We start from the raw sequence: 9,290 nt of genomic DNA, 5'->3' as shown, positions 1-9,290 counted from the left end.
GCCCCTCAATTTCCTCAGCTGTATAATGTATCATTTACTGCCTTCGAAGCATGATTGTTCTAATTATTGTACATGCATTAGGCCATTTAATCCTCATGTAATCCAATGAGCTAGGCACTATTGTCACCCCCCGTTTGAAAATGTGAAAACTGAGGCACAGAGAGGTTAAGTCATATGGCTAATAAGTGCCAGAGCCGTGTATGAACCCAGGCAGTTTGGCTGTACAATTCTTGCTCTCAATCACTGTGCTACGTGTACTCTGATGCCCTGGCAGTCACCTTACTGCTGTAAAAACTCTGTAAAAGTGTCCTTAAAATTCACCCACGTGGTGTAGGACAAAGGACTTGGTTTGTTAAAACAATTGTTTTTCAAGGCAAAAGGCATAAAAAGAGGTAGAAGGGGAACCCACCGATTAAGATTTAAGAGATATATCAACCAATTACAATGTTCAACTTTATTTGGATCCTGTTTTAAACAAATTACATTAAAAAAAGCGCAGAAAAAAGACAATTGGGAAAATGTGAACACAACTTGGATATTTATGGTATTAAGGGATTATTGTAGGTGTGATATTGATAAATGGTTTGTCCAAAAAAAATTAGAGTCCTTACTTTTTAGAAATACATGCTGAACTAGTTACAGATTATATGCTGTCTGGGATTTGCTTCAAAATAATCAGAGGGTGGGGGTATAGCGGGAACAAGTTTGTCCATGTTTAATAATTGCTGGAGCAGGTGATGGGCGCATTCCAGTTTGTTATACTCTCACTTTTGTTTGGAATTTTCCATTCTGAAAAGTTCCAAAACATCATGCTCTATAAATTTTTGTTTTATTTTCTCAGACATGTCAAAAGCACAACGGACCTACTTCACAGGGCGAGTGGGAAAAACAGCAATCCATAGGGAGAGAGTGGGTGGGACACTGCTCAGGAGACTCACCTTCAAAGGGTGCCACTTATTTAAGGATGACCCGCGGTGCTTTCCCCGTGACAGATACTTAGTAGATTCTTCTAGACTGCATGAATGCATGAGCATATGAATGAATGTGAACAAATGTGAATGGAGAACCATTCTATCACAAAATAAGAGATAAAATCTAATTTCTGGGCCAAATAAAATGACAAGATGATTCTGAATGTTTTCCATTTAACCAAATTGTGCATTTAAAGGCAGTTTTATCTACCACAATCATAACAAGGACCAAAATGCTCTTACACTGTCCCCCTTTATCCTGGCAGACAAATGTACATGAAGAGATTTACTCACACAAGTATCTTCACTCTGGAGCTATGTCCCCACAACTACACCTCTCAGAGCTCTTCTTTTTTAAAATTTAATCTAATTTATTTTTCTATTAGTTTTAGGTGTACAAAACAATGTACTAGTTAGACATTTACACCCCTCACTCAGTGATAACACCCTCCCCCAATCTACTGCCCTTCTGACATTGATATTGTATATATCTATTACAATTCCATTGACTCTATTCCCTATGCTGTACTCCATATCCCGTGACTATACATTAAATTATAATTGGCATTCCATATTATTCAGCTTTAGCTTCAGGTGTACAGCGCAGTGGTCAGGAATCTACACCATCCATGAAGCTCCACTGCCACTGTTTTTCTTGCCAAGCCCGCATCCACACCAGTTCTTCGGGTTCCCAAACCCTGCGTTCCTTCTGAGGAGCCATCATTTCTCTACTCTCCTGTCTCCAGGATTATGCGTGACATCTACATGCCAATCATAGCATAGCATTCCTATGGGCACAGTGATATGTTTAGCATTGGGCATTCGACTCAAGCCAAGTCAATCAGGCACAGTCAAAACTAGTCCTAGGACTTTTATATGAGTGACTGAAAAAGAGGCACACCTTTTTGCCTTTGGACTTGAAGTTGTGAAGGGACATACCTACATGAAGGGAGAACCTGCTTGATAAAGCAGGATGGAGAGATATCAGATTCTGACAACATTATTTGAACCCCTGGATCCAGCTGCACCTGAAGCTATTCACATTGTATGTGCTACATGTGGTTTGCTAAACCTGATTCTGAAGTATTACCAACACAGTCTTATGGTAGCAAATCACATAGGGAATGAAGATTCTATTTGAATACTTATGTTGCTTGCTAAGTGGAAAGAAGAGCTATTAACTTTTACACTCTTGTATTTGATTATAAACTACTATAGATTAGACACAGAGTAGAAAATTACGTCAGTTCCAGTGGTTGGGTAAAGCATTCACAGAGATTAGGACCAATCTTTTTTTTTTTTTTTTTTGTCATTCCATGGATTCTTCCTGAGAGCTGAGAAAAACCAGGTGACTAGACAGACTCCTGTGCTGGTGAAACCCGTGGATACTGGAGTGTCTTGCCTATGGATGTGGTAAAGTGATGTCAACCTCAGTGCCCAGCTGCCTTGTTTATGGTTGGCAGTAGCATCAGACAGATCCAGATTGCGGTGATGAGCAACTGTGGGCTTTCCCCAGCTTTAGATACATGATGAGTTCATCTTTTATCCTTCAGCCTGTAACTACCCCAGCTGGAGCTTCTGAATGGAGTGATTGAGGTCTAGCCTTCAGATATTGTGAATGTTCAAGAGCAATTCGACATTTGATGAAACAGAATCTCTGGGTCTGGCATTGTAGATAAGGTTGATGATGTGTCCCCTTGTATAAGGATGAGAATATTTACCATGATACCAGCTGTGAGACCTTGGGCAAGTTACCTAACTTTTCTGTTTAATTTCCTCATCCGTAAAATGAGCATAATAATAGGACCTATCTCATAGGGTTGTTGTGAGGTGAAATGAGTTAGTAACATTTAAGCACTTTGAATAGAGACTGGCAACTTGTAAATGTTAGCTATGATTATTACTGAAAATTAACAATTTTCTGCCTCGGAAAACATTTCCTCTAGAACCTGGATATCTGACATAAAAAAAGAAGGCAGAAGTAGGATTTATGTAATTGTGAAAAGCTCTGTGAGAGTAGGCAACACTTCTCAGATATCAGTACTTAAAGGTCATGTTTTTTAGTTTTCCGAGGTATTGAGTCAGTTGGAAAACTGCATTGGAAGGTTCTCACCAGGAGATGAAGGCGTTTGTTTGTTTGTCTTTTTTTTTCAAGGGTTCTGCTAGGTGACCAGTCACAGGCAAGCTAACTATAATCTGTAACCACACCTACCCAGACAGTGGTTTCTGTAAATCTGAGTAGTGAAGCAGGCAGAGTTTAAGAGAATTCTTTGAAATATCCAGGTGTCACAGGATCTCTCAGTTTAAGACTTGGACTCAACTTTAGCCAATGTCCCAAGGAGATGCTGAGAGTAATGATAACAACCACTCGTTTTTCAGAGATTAAATAGTTTTGGTTTAAATTCATGGAATTCTGTTATTATAATTTTTTAAAATTTTCTTCCATCACTCCCTGCCTGCCTTTTTTCCTTCTTCCTTTTGTCTTTCCTCTCTTTCTCTCCCCCCCCCCCCACCTTCTCTCCCTCTCTCTCACACACACAAATTGATTTGTAGGTAGATTAAAATTTTTTTTAATATAAATGACATATTTTGAGTTGCCTTCTAAATGATTTTCTTTCACTTAAAATATGTCTCTACTCTGCATGCCAGTACATATAGATTGATCTCTTTCTTTTGAATTGTTGCTTATTATAGTATTATATGGGTGCAGCATAGCTTTATCCATTCATCACTTGTTGGAATTTGGGTTGCTTTGCATTTTCTGCTCTTACAGACAATCCTCCCATAACCCTCCTTGGGGACATGCAGAGTCCCTTTGCCATAAGGTACATTTAAAAAAACTTGCTGAAACTGTTGTTAGATTTATGGAATACATTTTCATTTCACTCTAAAATTTTCCAGTTTGATTTTTTAGTTACCCACATTTTATTGCTGATTCAACCATTTTCCTTTTTTTCTTTTTTCAACAAAATGTGGCCAGATAATGTCAATGGCCACAAAGAGGTGAAAGATATAGCTCAATAAGATACCCCCCTGCTCTTAAGACCCATCTACAAGTGTCATAATGAGAGTGGCAACCAAAACATTTTTTAAAATCCTCAGGATTTCAGAGGTAATTTCCTTTGGCTGTGTAGCCTGGCAACATTTTGTACCATTATAAAATCTACTCTTTTATAAGCACCAGTACCCTTCATTTTTAGTTAAACTGTATATTGTGGGAGAGGCTGCAGCAGAATGCCCGTCTCCACGAGGTGCTCATCACCATATTTGTGGTCAGCATCCTGCACAGCCTAAACTTCACTATCTCTATTTAATAAAACACCTGTGTTTTATTTATTTTTCTCCCCCCACCCAGTTTTATTGAGATACAATTGATATAGATCACTGTATAAGTTTAGGGTATACAGCATGATGGTTTTACCTGCCTATATTGTGAAATGATTACAATAAGTTTAGTGAGCATCAGACATCTCATATAGAGACAATGAGAAGAGAAAGGAAAAAAAAATATTTTTCCTTGTGAAAATAACTGTTAAGATTTACTCTCTCTCCTTTTTTTAAATTACAAGTTTAATTTATTTTTTATACCCCTTTACCTTTCCCATTTTTAATTTTTCAGTTACGGTTGACATTCAGTATTATTTTATATTAATTTCAGGTGTACAACATAGTGGTTACACAGTTATATAATTTAAGAAGTGATCCCCCGACTAGTGTAGTACCCACTGGCACTATAGATAGTTATTACCATATCATTGACTATATTCCTTATGCTATACCCTACATCTCCATGACTACTGTGTAACAACCAATTTGTACTTCTTAATCCCTTCCCCTTTTTCACTCACCCCCAACACCTCTTTCCATCTGGTAACTATCAAAATGTTCTCTGTACTATGAGTTTGTTTCTGTTTCATTTCTTTGTTTATTTTGCTCTTTAGGTTCCACTTATAAGTGAAATCATATGACATTTGTCTTTCTCTGTCTGACTTACTTACTGTCATTCCCTCTAAGTCCACCCATGTTGTTGCAGATGGCAAGATTTCATTCTTTTTTATGGCTGAGTAGTATCCATTGTATATATGTACCACCTCTTCTTTATCCATTTATCCATTCAGGGGCACCCAGGTTGCCTTCGCATCTTGGCTATTATAAATAATGCTGCAGTAAATATATGGATGTACACATCCCCTTGAAGTTTTGGGGTTCTTTGGATAAATACCCAGTAATGGGGTTACTAGGTCCTTCTTTTTCTCTTGTGATAGCCTTTGTTTTAAAATCTATTTTGTCTGGTATAAATATTGCTACCCAGCTTTTTGTTTGTTTGTTTGTTTCCATTTTCATGGAATATCTTGTTCCATCTCTTTACTTTCAGTCTAGACGTGTCTTTCACTTTTGTAGGCAGCATATGTAAGGATCTTGTTTAGTTATCCATTCAGCCACCCAATCTTTTGATTGGAGCATTTAATCCATTTACATTTAAAGTAATTGTTGATAGATATGTAGTTATTGCCATTTTATTATTCATATTTTTAATTTTTTTTCTTTTTGTCTTGAAGTCCCTCTAAGATTCTTTGTAATACTAGTTTGGTGGTGATGAACTCCTTTAGCTTTTTCTTGTCTGGGAAGCTCTTTATCTGTTCTTCATTGTAAATGATAGCTTTGCTGGGTAGAGTAATTTTGGATGTAGATCCTTGCTTTTCATCACTTTGACTATTTTTTGCCAATCCCTTCTGGCCTGCCAAGTTTCTGTTGAGAAATCAGCTGACAGTCTAGACTGAAAGTAACTAGTTGCTTTTCTCTTGCTGCTTTTAAGATTCCTCTTAGTCTTTAACTTTTGGCATTTTAATTATGATGTATCTTGGTGTCGGCCTATTTGGGTTCATCTTTTTTGGGACTCTCTGCACTTCCTGAGCTTGAATATTCATTTCCTTTTCCAGGTTAGGGAAGTTTTCAGTCATTATTTCTTCAAATAGGTTTTCAATTCCTTGCTCTCTCTCTTCTCCTTCTGCTACCCCTATGTTGCGAATGTTGGTATGTTTGATGTTCTCTCAGAAGCCCCTTAAACTGTCCTCATTTTTCGCGGATTCTTTTTTCTTTTTGCTGTTCTGATTGGGTGTTTTCTGCTACCTTATCTTCTAAATTGATCCTCTGCTTCATTGAATGACTGTGGATTCCCTCTAATGTATTCTTCATTTCAGTTATTGTATTCTTTACTTGACTGGTTGGTTTTTATGTTTTCAATCTACATTTTATGTTCCCTATCTTTTCATTGAAGTCTCCCTGAGATCACTGAGAATCCTTATAACCAGTGTTTTGAACTCTGCTTCTGGTAGACTGCTTGTCTCCATTTGGTTTAGTCCTTTTTCTGGAGCTTTGTTCTGTTCTTTTTCATTTGGTACATGTTTCTTTGTCTCCCCATTTTGGCTGCCTCCATGTGTTTGTTTCTATGTGTTAGGTAGGGCTTCTATGTGTCCTGGTGTTAGAAGAGTGGCCTTATGTAGCAGGTGTCCTGTGGGGCCCAGTGGCACAGTCTCCCCGGTCACCTGAACCAGGTGCTCCAGGTGTGTCCCTTGTGTGGGTTGTGTGCCCCCTCCTATTGTCATTGAGCCTTGGTTGCTGTTTACATATTAATGTGAGGTATTGAGCCTCAGGCTCATTGGTTGTGAGGACTGGCTGTGACTACAGTGGATGAATTGTGGTGCAGGGCTGACTCTACAGAGCAGGATTTGCTTTAGTAGGGTTCTGATGCCTGCCCAGTCTGCCCTTTGGGTGTGTTGACCTTGGAGGTGGTCGGGTGATCTCTGGCTCTGTCAGAAGCTTACCACTGCATGGGCCAGCTCTGAGGTTTCCTGGGAGGGGACTTACTGCAGGCCAAGTTTAGCCAAAGGCTGTGCCCTGCCCGGGGCCACCTGGCATAAGCCACAAAGCAATCTGCAGATGGCCATTGCCCACATTATGCTTGGAGGTGCCTCGAGAGGCCAAGCTGTGAACCCAGGCCTGCTGTCACTAGTGCCAGGCATAGGGCTGCTCAGTCAGAGGTATGGGACACACCAAAGCCAGAAGCTTGTTTGAGTTTTGTGGATACCTTTGAGAGATTTTAGGAAAGTCTGCAGCATGAGCCAAGGCAGGTCCTTTCCCAGAAAAGCCACTGGAAGTGGCTTAGGTGTGCCTGAAAGTTGGGTGGGGCAGGGTCTCAGAATCACTAGGGTGGGGCAAATGAATGCTGCTAGCCAGGTTGATGGAGACTCAGATATGGCAGCTGCCTCTCTGCATGCCAGGACTGAGGAGAGCTCAACAAAGAAATAATGACTTCTGCCAGCTCTTTTGTCTTGGAGTAAGGTGCCCCTCAAGCCCTTGCCCTGCAGCCATACATCTCAGTTCCTTCCCGTATGTCCCTGGCACCTTTTGAGCTGCTACCCCAGTGCTGATGTCAGAGTGAGTGAGTCTGTCAGCAAGTAAGTCATGCATGGACCCTTTAAGAGGAGTGCCTGGGATTCCAGCTGCCCTTTATCTCACCAAGCCACAAATCTCTGCTGGTTTTCACAGCCAGAAGTTATGGAGACTTCTCTCCCCGTCACTGAAACCCTTGCTAGGGAGGCTGGTGTGGGGCTGGGACCCCTCACTCCTCCAGGGGGGACCTCCACAGCTGAGATATCCCTCTCGATTTTTTTTTAAGGAGGGTGCAGGTCACAGTGGCCCATGCGGGGATCGAACCAGCAACCTTGGTATTATTAGAACAATGCTCTAACCGAGCTAACCAGCCACCTGCTCCCTCTCGATTTTTAATGGTCACATGTGGATGTGGGACAACCCCTTTTCACAGCTCTGCCCAGCCTACGAGTCTCAAGTTGATTTTTTCTGCATGGCCTTAGTTGTAGGGCTTTGGTTCAGCTAGACTTCAGGCCATTCTCAATGACGATTGTTGTAGTTTAGTTGTCATTTTAATGTGGCCATTAAAGGAGGCAAGCACAGCATTAACATAGTCTGCCATCTTGACCGGAAATCAAAACCCCTGTGTTTTAAAAACCATTAGGCTCAGATCTGCTGAGTCAGATGTGATGTTATCTTTCAGCTGCACAAGCTCTACCACAAGCATTTGGGAAGTTTATTATCTGACACTAACCTGTCAGGGATGCCTCTGCTGTCAACTGACCACAAACCAATGAGCTAAGGTTACTTCAAAGATTATCTATTTAGTAAGTGACTGGATACTCTGAGACAGTGCTATTCAAAATAGCTAGCCTATGAACTCTTTTTTCCTGGTCCAGAATGAGAAAATGTGCTTGTTCCAGAATGTAAATATTTCATTCACTAAGAAAGTCTTGTTATGAAAAAAATGTTGCCTGAACTAGCCAGTGTGCTTTGAGATGTAGTTTATTTACATTCTGGTGCATGCTCCTTAACTTGTACACTGGTCTGTGAATCACATTTTGAATAGTGGTATCTAAGGTGCTTTATGAAGTTGAATGAATGAATGGATGGATGAATGAATGAATGAATGAGACATATCTAAGATGGATTAAATGACTCTTTAGGGTTGAGGTCAGAGGAGGGAAAGGTGGATGGTGATTAAATAAAAATTTCTCTTTCAGTGGGACAATGTTCCTTTCCTGTTTTTGAGCTGCCACAGGAGGAGATGGTTATTTAAGGCACAAATAGCCTACCTGGGCACTGTTGTCTACACCACTGTCATTCCCTAACAAACGCCATTTCTTCCTCTTACTTTTTACCTTTCTTCTTGTTATGTCTGGCATGGGATTTAAAGAAACAAAAATAATATATGGATGGCTCACTGTAGTTTGTTTTGTACACAATTAAATACAATTCTCACAACTGGGTGAGGAAACTATCATTGTTCATTTTGTAAATGCTCAGAGAGGTTCAGTAACTTGGCCCAGATCCCATACGTAATAAAGTGGCAGATATGGGTTGGAACCTAGGTCTGTGTGGTTCTCTCCTGGGTGGTTTGGTCTCCTGTTCTCACATCCAAGGAGAGTGCTAACAAAATCTAAGTCCTAGGACAGAGTGCTTACATTGACACATTAATGTTCCATTTTGGAATTTTGAGTCTCATTAATTTCACAGTCTTGGCGCCTTCTTTCATTGCCACAGTCCTCCCCATTGCCCACTTCACTGTAGTTGTATTATATACTTGTATGTCCCTGTAGGTTATCAATACCTTCATCTTATCATCTTTGTCTCTCTCACAATCGTGTATGAGGCTTTGAAAGCATTAAATATGATAGGTTAGTATATTAAATGTTAGTCTATAAACTTCTTTATGTGCCTAAGGTAAATAGTAAATAAATGAGACTA

This window comes from Rhinolophus sinicus, chromosome 1 (assembly GCF_057876585.1).
Source record: "Rhinolophus sinicus isolate RSI-liver-muscle chromosome 1, RSI-T2T, whole genome shotgun sequence".
NCBI classification, from domain to species: domain Eukaryota; kingdom Metazoa; phylum Chordata; class Mammalia; order Chiroptera; family Rhinolophidae; genus Rhinolophus; species Rhinolophus sinicus.
This window is presented reverse-complemented; position numbering follows the sequence as displayed.